Raw genomic sequence first — 13,396 nt, 5'->3', positions numbered from 1 at the left:
AAAAAATACATATTATTATTAATATATATTGAATATTAACTCAAATAATAAATACTTGTGATAATAATTTTGATTAATTATTATTTTGATCTATTTGAAAAATACCTTAAAATTTTTAATATTAATTTAAAATTCTTAAAATTAATTAAAAAATAAATAAAAATGATTAAAACAAACAGCCGACATTCATTTAATCTTCCCACTTCATACTATTATAAACTATTTAATACCCTCATTAAAGCTCTTCTACTATCATCATTCAAGAATGTCTTGATGATGGATCCCTGTTGGGATTTGAAATGTTGATGAAAAATGGTTATTACTATGGGTTCGCCGGCTTCTAAATTAAAAGATATAAACCACAAATGTCTTAAATCCAGTAATATAGTTTTCTCCAGCAGTAATTAGGTTTCCAGTAGAAGCCTCATTTTCTCTATAGTAATATGGTTCGAAGCCGGGACTTATTTTTCACCGGGTTTCTTTCCCTTGACACCTGTTTCTTCTTTGGCTCTCTTTGGTCTTTAGTAGCCTCATCAGCTTCTTGTTTTGGCTCGGGTTGCTCTCCATCAATGGCTTTCTTTCTCTTGAACATCGACTTCTTCTTCTTTGACTCGAGTAGCTCTTCGGAAAAGTCATCATCTTTGTCTCTTTTTGCAGCTACGCCCTTCTTAGCCTTCGAAAAAAACGGAATATTAGGGTTTGGCTCTAATGGGGTGCTCCGGTTTCGAACTGTAGACCTATCTAAAGAGTTGGGATTCTTCTTCAATGAAGGCAGATATGTGGGCTTCTCTACTGTTGGGTAGGGTGCTCACTTCCTCCTGCTTTGAGTCAAACAGGGTAGTAGAGGGAGAAGAAGAGTGCTAGTGTCTAACACGGTTTAATTTTTCATAGAATCTCTGCTCCTCTAAATCGGAGTCACTGTTGCTGTTGTTGTCATGTGAGGTAGGGGATTTTCTATGGCCATTTGCAAAGAATGTCATGGCTTCAGAAAGGAATGTCTGCTTCATTACCAATCGTGTTTCTTTCTAAGCCATGCCAAACCCTATTAGTGGCCTTTTATGAGTTTTAAGTATTTAATGCTTTTTATATATTTTGTCATTTCCAGCTTGGATAACACGAATACTTGTCACTCAAAGCATGCAATGCTTTTAACAATGCGGTAGTTACATTGATTTTGGGTCCAATTATAGCCTTTCGAGGTAAGCACGATATTTGTATTTATATATTTGAATGCATGCAACAATGTAAACTTTGAAACAGGAACTATAAACTCAAAACGAGAACTCTACCCAAAAAACCCTGAAAAAACATGAAAAATAGTGCTAAAAACGAAAAGTGTGTATACTAGAATGATGGTTTTTTTTAAGTGTCAATTTTGAACATGTTTTAAAAATAGCAGTGAGAACGAATTTTTTGTGCAAAAATTGTGCAAAAACAGCATGAAAATAAAAAGTGCTAATAATGGAACGATGGCTTTTTTTGGGGGGTCAATTTTCAACATTTTAAAAAAATGTAAGTAAAACCGAATTTTTAGGTGCAAAATTTGTGCAAAAAACACCCTCAAAACGAAAAGTGTTGATGCTAGAATAACACTTTTTTTTGGGTGGTAAATTTTCAACATTTTGAAATAATGGTGTAAAAGATTTTGTTACGACTCCGAAAAACATTAAAATTTCAAAAAAATAATGAAAACATAAAATTAAAAATAAAAACAAAAATAAAAAAAAAAAAAAAATTGAAAAAACATAAAAAAAAAAAAAAAAATAAAAAAAATACCAAAACATAAATAAAAATAAAATAAATTAAAATCAATCATAAAAATGTTAAAAAAAAACAAAATTAACCTATAAAAAATAAGAATTAAAAAAATAAAAAAATTTAAATAAATAAATAATAAGAAAAACATATTTTCAAAAAATAACATTTTTTTTTTTTTGTGGTAAACAATAAAAAATTTGGAAAACTTAAAAAAAAAAAATTAAAAACTGTAAAATTAAGTAAAAATAGGAAATTTTTAAAAAGCATTAAGAAAAACTAAAAAAATTAAATTAAATTAAAAACAAACTAGATTAAAAAAATAGAAAAATAACAAACAAAAAAAACAAACAAAAAAAATTAGAAAACTACAAAAATTAAGACTAAAAACATTTTCAAAAAACCATAAAAAATAAAATTATGATGAAACTAAAAATAAAATAAAAACCCGAAAAACAATTAAAATTTTAAAAAAATACATATTTTCAAATTAAAAAATAAAATAAAAAAAAACACTTAAAATTAAAAAAAAAAGAAAAAATAGAAAAAAACAACAACAACAACAATATATTTTTAATTTAAAAAAAACATTTCAAATTTTATATTAAAAAATTTAAAATTTAAAATTTGGATTTAAAAAAAAAAATAAACACAGAAAAAACATTAAAATTAAAAAAATCTAAATATATTTTTGATATTTTTTAAAATAACATTTAAAATATATATATATATATATATATATATATATATATATATATATATATTTTAAATATATATAAAATTAAAAAAGACATTATATATATATATATATATATATATACACACACACACACAATAAACATATTTAACAAAATTTATTTTTTATTTAAAAAGAACAATTTTATTGGCCACCGCTCCCATGGGTGGCTAGGTAGTGGCTATTCGATTCCGAGAATAGAATAGCCACTTCCCGACCACCCCCAAGAGTGATTGGGTGGTGGCTATCCGATTCTAAGAATCAAATAGCCACCACTTAGTCTCCTATGAGGGTGGCCGGCTGGTGGTTATTCAATTCTCAGAATCAGATAGCCACCGCTCTGATTCTGAGAATCGGATATCCACCTCAAGGGCATTTAGGGGGTGGTTATCCGATTTCGAGAATCGGATAGCCACCGCATGACTACCGGTGGGGGTGGTTATCTGATTCTCGAAATCAAATAGCCTTCGCCTAACTGTCCGTGGGGGTGGCTATCCGATTCTACGAATCGAATAGCCATCACCCGAATGCCTGTGGGGGTGGCTATCCAATTCTTGAAATCAAATAGCTATCACCCGGTTGCCCATGCGGGTGGCTATCCGATTCGTGGAATCAGATAGCCACTGCCCAGTCACTCGTGGGGGTGGCCAAGTGGTGGCTATCTGATTCTTAGAATCAAATGGCCACCGCTCTACCACCGGTGGGGGTGGCTGGCTAGTGCCTATCCGATGTCGAGAATCAGATAGCCACCCCCACGGGCAGTCAGGTGGTGGTTATCTGATTCTGAGAATCAGATAGCCACCACTTGATCGCCCATGGGGGTGGCTATCTGATTCTCAGAATCAGATAGCCACCGTCTAGACGCCCGTGGGGGCATGGCCCTGGGTGGCAGAGCTACGTGCATATATATTTTTTAAAGTTTTAATCTGAGTTTTTTTATTAGTTTTTTAGATTTTTATTGGCTTTCATTTTTTTTATTTTTTTTTAATCTAGTTTGTTTTCTATTATATTTTTTTTTATTTTTTGTTAATGCTTTTTAAAATTTTTCTATTTTTAGTTACTTAATTTTATATTTTTTTAGTTTTTTTTTTTTCCAACTTTTTTTATGGTTTATATATATATATATATGTATGTATATTTACCTTTTATGTTTTTTTTTGTCTTTTTTTTAATATATATTTTTATATTTGTTTCTTTTTTCTTAATTTGACATCAAAAATTTAAAGTGTCAAAATTTGTTAAATTTAGAAAATAATTATTTACATTTCATACATTAGAAAATTTAAAGTCAAAAAATAGGTCCTTTAAAAAAAGGGCCTGATGCAGAATCACCACTCTTTTAAATCTGCATGCAAATTACTAACATTCTAAAACCTAATGTACATAAAAAAATTTAATGTGCCAAAAACTATGGTCTAAAAAAAGTATGTGTGTTCTACATCCCCCCTTTTCAAAATAGGGTCACCCTTTTGCTATCTCTATGAAACGGGTAACAGTATCACTTCCTGTTTCAAAGTTTACATTGTTATGTAGGAACTATTTGATTTTATTGCTTAAGAACTAGATTCCTTTGTGCAAAGCGAAGGTGATAGTTTCCATACTCAAAAAAGAGAAAGGGAGCTTGGGTTTACTTTCTCTTTTCCAATGACGCAGTTATTCATTTCTCCAGGCATACTTGTTAAAACAAAAAAAAAAAAAAAAAAAAAAATCAATAGAAAACAGATTAAATGGAAATATATATATATATATATATATATTTTAAATATAAAACACAGTTTATTTAACCCTTTAATCCATGAATCACTAGTTCATAGTAAGGTTTCCAGTTTCCAGAATTCTACTGAACACAAATCATTAGTTCATAGTAATGTTTCCAGACTTCTAATGAACCCTTACGGGGAAATTATTTTCCCCTATTATACATGATATTGCATGCCTAATCTTAAAATGCTTCTTGGATCGGTAATCAACATGATGCATATATTTTTTCATGGAGTTTCAATTGAACTTCTTTGAGGAAATCTAAAAGTTCTTATCATCTGTACTCTAGATAAATTTGAAGCATGATCTTCGTTCTTTGGTTTTTGCTCTCTTTTTTATGTGAATATCTTTACCTCAAAATCTTAACTTAGTTTCCTTATAAAATAACATGGAAGAAGTTGATATTTAGACAGTTTTTATGATGTCCTCTCTTAATTGTTAACCCTTATTTTTGGAATAAACAATTCGAGTGCTCACGAGAAATAGGAAAATATGTAGTTTGTTTTGACAAAGCTTCTGAAATTTTATACTCCTTATTGGGACTTGACCAAAAGCCACATAAGAATTTCTAAGTGGTGCTACAAATATGTTGGCTTACCACATGGTACATATGGCGAGGAAGAAGTCTTTAGTGGCCAAATAGGTGAGAAGTACAATTGAATCATATCTTAGCTTTACAAATCTTCAAATTTTATGTAAGGGTGGATATATATATAAGTTTGTCTACACTTTCACCTTTTTTAATTACACGTGACTATTTGTATACAAGAGATTAGAAGATTGTCTCAAAACAAACTTTTTATGTGATTACTCCATTTTTTAGCAATTTTGAGCATATTAGATCTTGGTTTAGGATGATTCAAAAACTTTGGATTATTCCTCTCGGGATGTTTTGGAAGAAACTTATTAATTATTTAATAGGTCATTCATTGAAATTGGGTACACATTGTGTAAATTAATGGAGAGACTAAATTGTAAGACACAACTTTTTGAAAGGAAGTCATGGCATTAACAGATAAATAAATTCTCTCTTTCAATTTTCCACCAGCTAACACTTTGACCTTCTTTTACCTTCTCTGACTTTCCCTTGGATATGAGGCCTGAGAACTAACCTCCCAAATCTTCATCTAGTCAATTTTTCTTAATCTGCTGCAAACATTAAAAAGCCTCATGTGAAACATTCTCTACCTGTTTAGGTGCGGAGGAAGATTCACTTCCAAGCTAGAGCGATAAAATATTTTTAATGTGTGATAGCATATATTCACCAGCAGGTGTCAATGGGTCTAGTCTAGGTATTTGTGAGGTGTGTTACTCTCCCCACCGAGATTTAGCTCCAACAAGTGTAGGTGACATGTTGACTTCTTGATGAGCATATTGTTATAATGTGTTGACACAGCCTGAAGCTTCCACATAATCTAGTGTACACAGAGTACCATTCTCAAAAGGATGGAAGTACCTGTTGGTTTCCTGGGGAGGTGTATTTTTAATTATACTCCATGGCCAAGCGCATGGGGAGGAAATGAAGGCCTTTAGGAAGGGTTGTTGCAGCTAACTGCGTCAAATAGTTATCCACGCGATCAACTTTGTGGATTTTTTTATGCTTGAAACAAAGAAATGTGCAATTTTCAATCCCAATGCAAGAAATGCATAATCTTTTGAAACCTCCAACAACATTTAAGATGAACTTGATTGTGGAGTGGCAGCCAACACACATGTGGGGGTTTTTGAAAATTTGGATAAACACACTCGCTAGTTCCCACTTTCACATGTCCCAAAATCTTGATGAAGAATTCATAGCATGATATATTTAGAACCATTACAGGACGACAATCAATAAAGCATGGTTTTTGAATGAGAATGAATCTGCTATGGATTACAAAGTTATATAGCTCCAAGCATGGCTTCAAGTCCTTTTATTTTGGATGGAAATGTAGAATTTTAGTGAGACTCAACTCTTGAAAGTTAAAACATTTTGTGAACAATTAAACTGCCAATCAAAGGTGATCAATACAACATTTAAAAATATTCAACGTAACACCCAGGACTTGGGATGAAAAATTTCTTTGCATAGAACAAAAGTACATTAGGAAGAGTATGATGATAATGGTTGTACACTAAAAGGCATGCATTCATAAAACAAGCACCGTTAGATATTGTCTCAAGCCAAGCTACATTAGCTACAACCAAAGAGCAACAAGCTCAATTGCAGGCACATTTTTTTAAATCACACAACACTCCATTATCAGTTATGAGATGTACTTCCAAGTTACTACAACAATACAAGTAATAGCATGACCAAGATAATGTTGCAAAACATTTAAAGCTAGAGACAGAGTATACCTACATTTTCCCAAAGAACAATCTAAAGACAGATAATAGATTATAAAGAACCTTGATAATGAAATCTTCACCAGAAAAATGTGGATTTAACAGTCAAAATGCCTCACAACAGACATTTTGAATATCAAGTACAGTCAATATTCTGATCTCCTTGTTGTCAAACATTCCAAAAACCAATGAATATGTTTATATATAAGGACATAAACATGACGGTGAAATTGAGTGTTTGCAAGTTCCAGTTTTCTTTTCCATAATTTCAGAATGGAAAATACCGCACCCAACATTCCACAGTGGAATATAAAACACACACAATGCCCAAGTAGCTCTTCATAGACCAAAGAAATTGACTTTGAAGGAATGTTAGAGAGAGATGGAGGATGCTTAACCCATAAACGCATAGCCATTCATCTAAAAGTATACTCATATTGTCAAATATTGAAGCCAAATTGTGTTATAATCAAAATTGTTGCAACTAAGGAAAATACAGCTATTGTAAGTAAGAAAAATACACATAATCAAAACTGTTGAAGAAGCTAACTAGCAAATGTAGTGATATTGGATGGTTGTTTAGAACTCGGAATGTGTATGTGAGTTTGTAATATTATAAATACCATATTAGGGAAGTTATCTGATTCCATTGCTACATGCTTGAAATTATATGGATTTTCTTTCTATCATGATTGTAAATACTGAGACAAAAAGCAGTGTAACACATCCCTAGTAAATCAAATCAAATATTGGGAGAAAACTTGTGCATTTTTCAAGTATTATGAAACACCTATAAATAAAATTGGGCATATTGTCTTGTTGAAGGATTTTGTTCAGTACCAGTAAAGCGTTGTTTTGAAAATGAAGAATCGTTATTTGGGCAGCTCTTTCATCTCCGAGAGAAGCATTCATAGTTATCTCTCGATTTTATATTTAGTCTCAGTGAAAAATAAACTAAATGAAACTATCCCAATGAATTAATTAGAAAAGAAATCTCAATCATTCATGAATTCATCAACCATAGCTTGCAATCTCTTCTGACAACGCCTCACAGGGATTTTCTCATAAAAGTTGATGGGAAAGAGGTAATTTTCTTTCCTAAATCTGTATGTATGCAACTTTGTCAGTTTATTTTGGTTCTTTAGAATCTTGTGAATTCCCAAGTCTGCATTTATTCTGCTAATTTTTGCAACCAAGGGGCAGACTACAGGCCATATGGGGTCAGTGTGATCCACGAACTCTTGGTTAGTGTGTATGAGACAGTATGATTTCTCCTTTTGCATTGAATCTAGATGTTCAATCAATGAAATGAATATGTAGACAAACCCATGTAAACTTGGATATGATAAGCTATACAGTAACTTGGCAAACTCAAGCAAACAAATATGTAAATCTTAATTCTAGACAAATTAATAACTATTAAAAATTCCCATACAAGGCACTCTAGTACACATCATACTCAAAAAAAAGACATGGAAGAAATAGAGTATGACTCAAATAAGAAAATAATCCATGCCTTAAAATTTTGGTGATGTAGTTAAATATTTAATATACATGACTCAGGTCTAGATAAGCCTGCACTAAATTTACAAAAATATATGTAAGTGATTGAATAGAAGATAACAAATGTCATTAAAACTTCTAGGAGAATGCAACTTGAAACAACTCTTTTGTGCCTAATGTTATTACAATTTAATAAAACAAATAACCAGAAGAACGATGCATGAAGTATTGATATTTCTCCTGAATTTCTAGGTGAAAGTGGCAGAACTAGAGGGAAATATTATGGGACTATACTTTGCTTCCCACTGGTATAATCAATGTCAAAACTTTTCCCCAATGTTCACTAACATTTAAAAGCAATTGAATTATCAAGGAGTATAACTGGAGATTGTGTTCATTTCCAGTAATGAGGATTAGGTTTGTTTTGAGAACTATCCTAGGACCATGCATTGGCTTCTTGTTCCTTACACGAATTTGAATACAATTAAGAGATTTGAGGTAGAGGGCATCCCGTATCTTATCATGCTAGACATGAAGGGAAAAGCCATGCAAACATAGTGTGTAGAGCTTATTTATAAATATGGAATCCAAACATTCCCATTTACTCCAAAGAGATTAGCAGAATTGGAATACGAGGAGATTAGCAAAGTTGGAATACAAGGAGTATATCAGGCATGCATCTTAGACTTTAGAGAATCTTCTTGTGACTGGCAAGCACGATTATGTCATTGGACATGGACGAAACCATGTGAGTCTTTTGGAAATTCATGCTTTAAAAAATTTAAAAATAAACAACAATAACATACTTTGATACTATGTTAGGAAAACCCTGTAAGATAATTAATCATAAATGAAATAAAACTCTATTAAGTTGTTGTTCATAATAAAAAAAATCATCCCAGATGCATCTCTATGTCATCCAATCCTCAATCTTTCACGGACTAAATAAAATCCTCTATCTTTTGTAGTTTTTTAGTCGTGGCTTGCTAGGTTGGTGAAAGTTAAGCATTGATATTTCCATCACTAGGGTTCAATTCACTTGGACGACAAAGGCCATTGGCAGTTATGTTTTGGATTTTGTTAGCTCCCATAATAACAATTAGGGCCAAGTGCAAGTCCTTAGCCTCCTAGATAGTGTAAGGCATGATGGGCAACTACCATTAACCAAATTTATTTCACTTGTTGCATCTTGATGTCATTTGTTGTAGTCCTGTGCAACTGAATTTTTTGTATCCTGCAAGTTCCAATTACGGGTCATCAACTCATCTGGATTACCTATTTTTAGATGCCACAATCACTAGAAAACCTTATCTGATGTTCTACAAACACTTTATCTGAAATTATGCTAATCTAAAAATTTAAAGAATAAAACACCAAAAAGATGTGAAACAATAAGGTGTCATGCAATGTACATATATAAATATTAAGAGTGAAAATTGTAACATTGAGATTTAGTTTAAATGTCTAGTTTGTCCAAGCCTTAAGATATTTTATAGTATAATTGAGGATTTATTTTATTCTCCTCTAGGTGTAGAGCTCACAATGTTGTCCACATGGGTTTTTCAATGTTGCCCACATGGATTTTGTAGGTTAGCATCTCTTCACAGAGAGGGAAGACTTTTGAACTAAATTTTACAGCTCAATGGTGTCTTCCCTATCAAAACTTCACTCCAAGATTGATATCTGTCTATAATAATTTGAAAGAATCTATGAAAGGTGATGAGTCTTGTGAGATTATATTCATTTCCAGTGACAGAGATGAAGTGGATTTTCGTTCAAACTATGAATCCATGCCATGGCTTGCTCTACCTTTTGGGGATGAAAAGATTAAATAGTTTTCATGCTATTTCAACATTAGGGGAATTCCATCGCTCGTCGTAGTAGGCCATGATGGAAAAATTGTAATGAGTTAAGGAAGAAATTTGATCAACTTGCATTGGGAGATGGCTTATCCTTTTACACTAGGTCATCTAGCTTAAGTTCAAAAGGAACAGATGAAGAGGCCAAGAGCTTTCCAAAAATATTTCACCATGCTGGGCATCTTCATGTATCGAATATTGTGTCTGCATAATATGGAGGAGAACCTTACATCTATTGTGGTTGTGATGAAAAGGGCTCTGGTTGGGCTTATCAGTGTGCTGAGTGTGGTTACGAGTTGCACCCCAAGTGTGTGCATGTAGTAAGTTAGAATGAAAATGAACGACATCAAATTACTAATATTGAAAGGTATGTTTAGACAAAGTAAGCAAGCCTGAAATATAGTCATGTAACATTCCAGTGTCATGGCTTCTCTCTGAGTTTCATGTGAGCTCAGTTTTTATATATCTGGTATATATGTTGGATTGGGTGGGATTGGGCAACTAGATATAGAGGTTCCATTACAAAAAAGTTGTTATTGGGAAAAAGGACAGCAGAATGAATTTCATTGAAAAGAAGAGAATAAAGGTTGAAACAAAACCCCCATGGTGGGAACATCACATCCAAATATCATAACAAATTTCCATTGTTTTTGTGGAACAAGTTCATGGTTCCCACCACCATTTGTTAGATGGCGAGGAACAATGTACATGAGAATATATGGTTATGTTTGAGTCCTGAGCTTTTCTAGCTCAAAATTAGAAAATTAGGTTATGAAATTTGAAGCTTATTCTTATAGACACTTAGTTGTTGGTTATTTGGTTTTCCTAGATGGAGGCTCTAAATTTTTTGGCAATGATGTATATTCTTTTTTCCAAATATAGTTTTTGGGGCCTGTCACTCACCATTTAAGGATTGGGTGCAGACTTTGTAAGAGTAGTGCCTTCTTCCTTTGAATAGGTTTTGAGTAGACAGGGGATTTTAACATAGTGATTCTATTGCAATTTTAATACTCGTCGTAGGGTCACACTTCATGGAAACCATGTTATGATGTAATTTCTTCCATTTTTTTTTTTTTAGTGAGTATGCATTCATAGTGTTTTTCTTGGCCATGACACTATAGAAAAATTTCCACTGGACACTGAAACTACTGACATGTATTTCATGGTGCAAGGACTTTTAGTTATAGTTTTTTCATGCTACATATACTATCTGGAAACATGTTCTATAGCCCTACTATAATAAATATAGTTTTTATTTTGTCAATTTTATTGTTTCTTTTGACACAACTCCTGTTATTGGTGGAAATTTGATTTTCCTTCTTTTCTATCTATACAAGAATATGTCTTTTTAATATTACGCTATGTTATAATGTACAAGCTTCAATCCTTTAAGCTGATTAAAAAATTAATGATCAGTCTTGTTAGAGAGTTTTCAGCAGTTAAATTTTTTATATTGTCCTCCTCACATATCAAGAAGCTTCAAAATTTCTTTATATTTTGAAGGAATTTACTTTATAATTTTAAACTCTGTTATGAATCCCAAAAGCAACATGATACCATGTGAATGTCCGGGTCCCCATAAAATGTGTAACGGGTTGAATTTTATTTAACAAGAATGTCAAAGTATAAGAAGCCTTTTTAATGGGGAAGCAAAGATTTTATTTAGTTTTTAAAGTCAATGAGAATGAGGAAGAGGGATTACCTAAATGGTTAGAATATGGGTGTATGAAGTACATTGTGTTAGTTGGAAAGTGAGGGAAGCATCCATTCATCCAGAGGCCCACAACCAATAGTTGGTCACTTTGGGGAAACCAATGCCCTCTATGGTTATACCACCCACTACTCCTCTAATACCCAATCCAATAAATTGCATGATTACGTCTATGGAATGATTACACATACATACTATGGGTCCCTTGTAGCTCAAAAGGGGTTTAAATAATTTGAAGCCTGGACAAATAGAGGAAAAATCACAATCTATACAGGACTGTGGAGACGAGGAGGAGGGGAAATTGGTTATTTAAATAATTTGAAGGCTGGAAAAATAAGAAAAACTCACTAATCCATATATATAGAGAGAGACATGAGACTGTGGATAGGACTGGGGAGATTGGTTCAATGGTACAAGAGCTAAGAAATACCAATTCCACTAAAGACAAACCAGAATTTCCATTATACAATAGGGAATTATGTCTTCTAAGTGCAATGAAATCTTGTGTAGAATACAGTGTTTTAGATGGGAAACTAACATGCCTTCTCATGGCCCTCACTGTTGATTGTTCCTCTACATCACACCATATCTATGATATCTAAGGCATGTAATGAACTTAAGAGGGATGGTAAGGAAACAAGATTTGTGTATGTTGCAGTCGATAGGGACCAGGAAGTTATTGAGGGTCTCAAGAGATATGGGTAGGAAGATTGTATTGATGAACGCCCTTATGTGGAGTGCTTCGAGAGGGAATTCGGGATTTTACCCAAGGACTGGATTTTTGTTCCCCTTGACTCATCGGAAGTTTGTTTGGAGGTCTTGAATAATTACAGGTCTAACATTTTTAGCCTGGCATTTGTGGGCTTATCAGTTTTCTCAGTATGGTTATGAGCTGCACCCCAACTGTGCACAGGTAGTAAATCAGAATGAAAATGAAAAACATCAAATTACTAATATTGAAAGGGATGTTTAGACAAAGTAAGAAAGCCTGAAATATACTCATGTAACATTCCAGTGGCATGGATTCTCTTTGAGTTTCATGTGAGCCCAGTTTTTATATATATGGTCTATAGGTTGGATTTGGCAGGATTGGACAACTAGCTATAGGGGTTCCATTACAGACAAGTTTCTATTGGGAAAAATGGCAGTTGAATGAATTTCATTGAAAAAAAGAGAACAAAGGTTGAAACAGAACCCCCATGGTGGGAAAATCACACCCAAAAAAGCATCTGCATGAATGAAAATGGTTTCATTGTTACTGTTTACAATAATATGTTACATATTTATGGTGAATCACTCTCCACATTAGGGAAAACAACTCCTATTATTTTTATCATATGTTAGGGATAACAGTAAAAAGAAGATAGGAATTATAATAATCTTATTAAAATCATTGGGAGGCAGATAGATTGTGAAAAGTTTATTAATACAAAATAATAATTAGTTAGTTATAAGTAGTCTTACTTTTCACTAGTGGCAAGGTCATGACAAAAAATGACAAAGACATTTGATGATGAAGGTTTGATATATGATGTTTTCCTATTAATAAAATTCTAGAATTTGGAAAGACATCCATCATATTGTATATTATTATATTTTACTTATTTGATGTCATCTACTACCTGTATTTTTTCAAAATCCATCAAATATTGCTATTGGAACTTGAAACACCATCTTTGAAGATTAAGAGGCAATGCAAAATGACATAGAGATTCTATGATCAAGGTTTGATATATGATGTTT

General features: G+C 32.5%; 1 pseudogene; it reads left to right on the top strand.

Annotated features, from left to right (window-relative positions):
- The first annotated feature begins 569 nt into the window (after positions 1–569).
- Positions 570–10,271, top strand: LOC149158820 (putative nucleoredoxin 2; annotated as a pseudogene).
- The last annotated feature ends 3,125 nt before the right edge of the window (positions 10,272–13,396 follow it).

The sequence above is a fragment of the Pinus tabuliformis genome, chromosome 5_2 (genome assembly GCF_031772625.1).
Source record: "Pinus tabuliformis cultivar Carrire ecotype Pingquan chromosome 5_2, CPIR1, whole genome shotgun sequence".
Lineage (NCBI taxonomy): Eukaryota > Viridiplantae > Streptophyta > Pinopsida > Pinales > Pinaceae > Pinus > Pinus tabuliformis.
The sequence above is the reverse complement of the archived record's forward strand: the minus strand, read 5'-3'. Positions and strand labels throughout refer to the sequence as shown.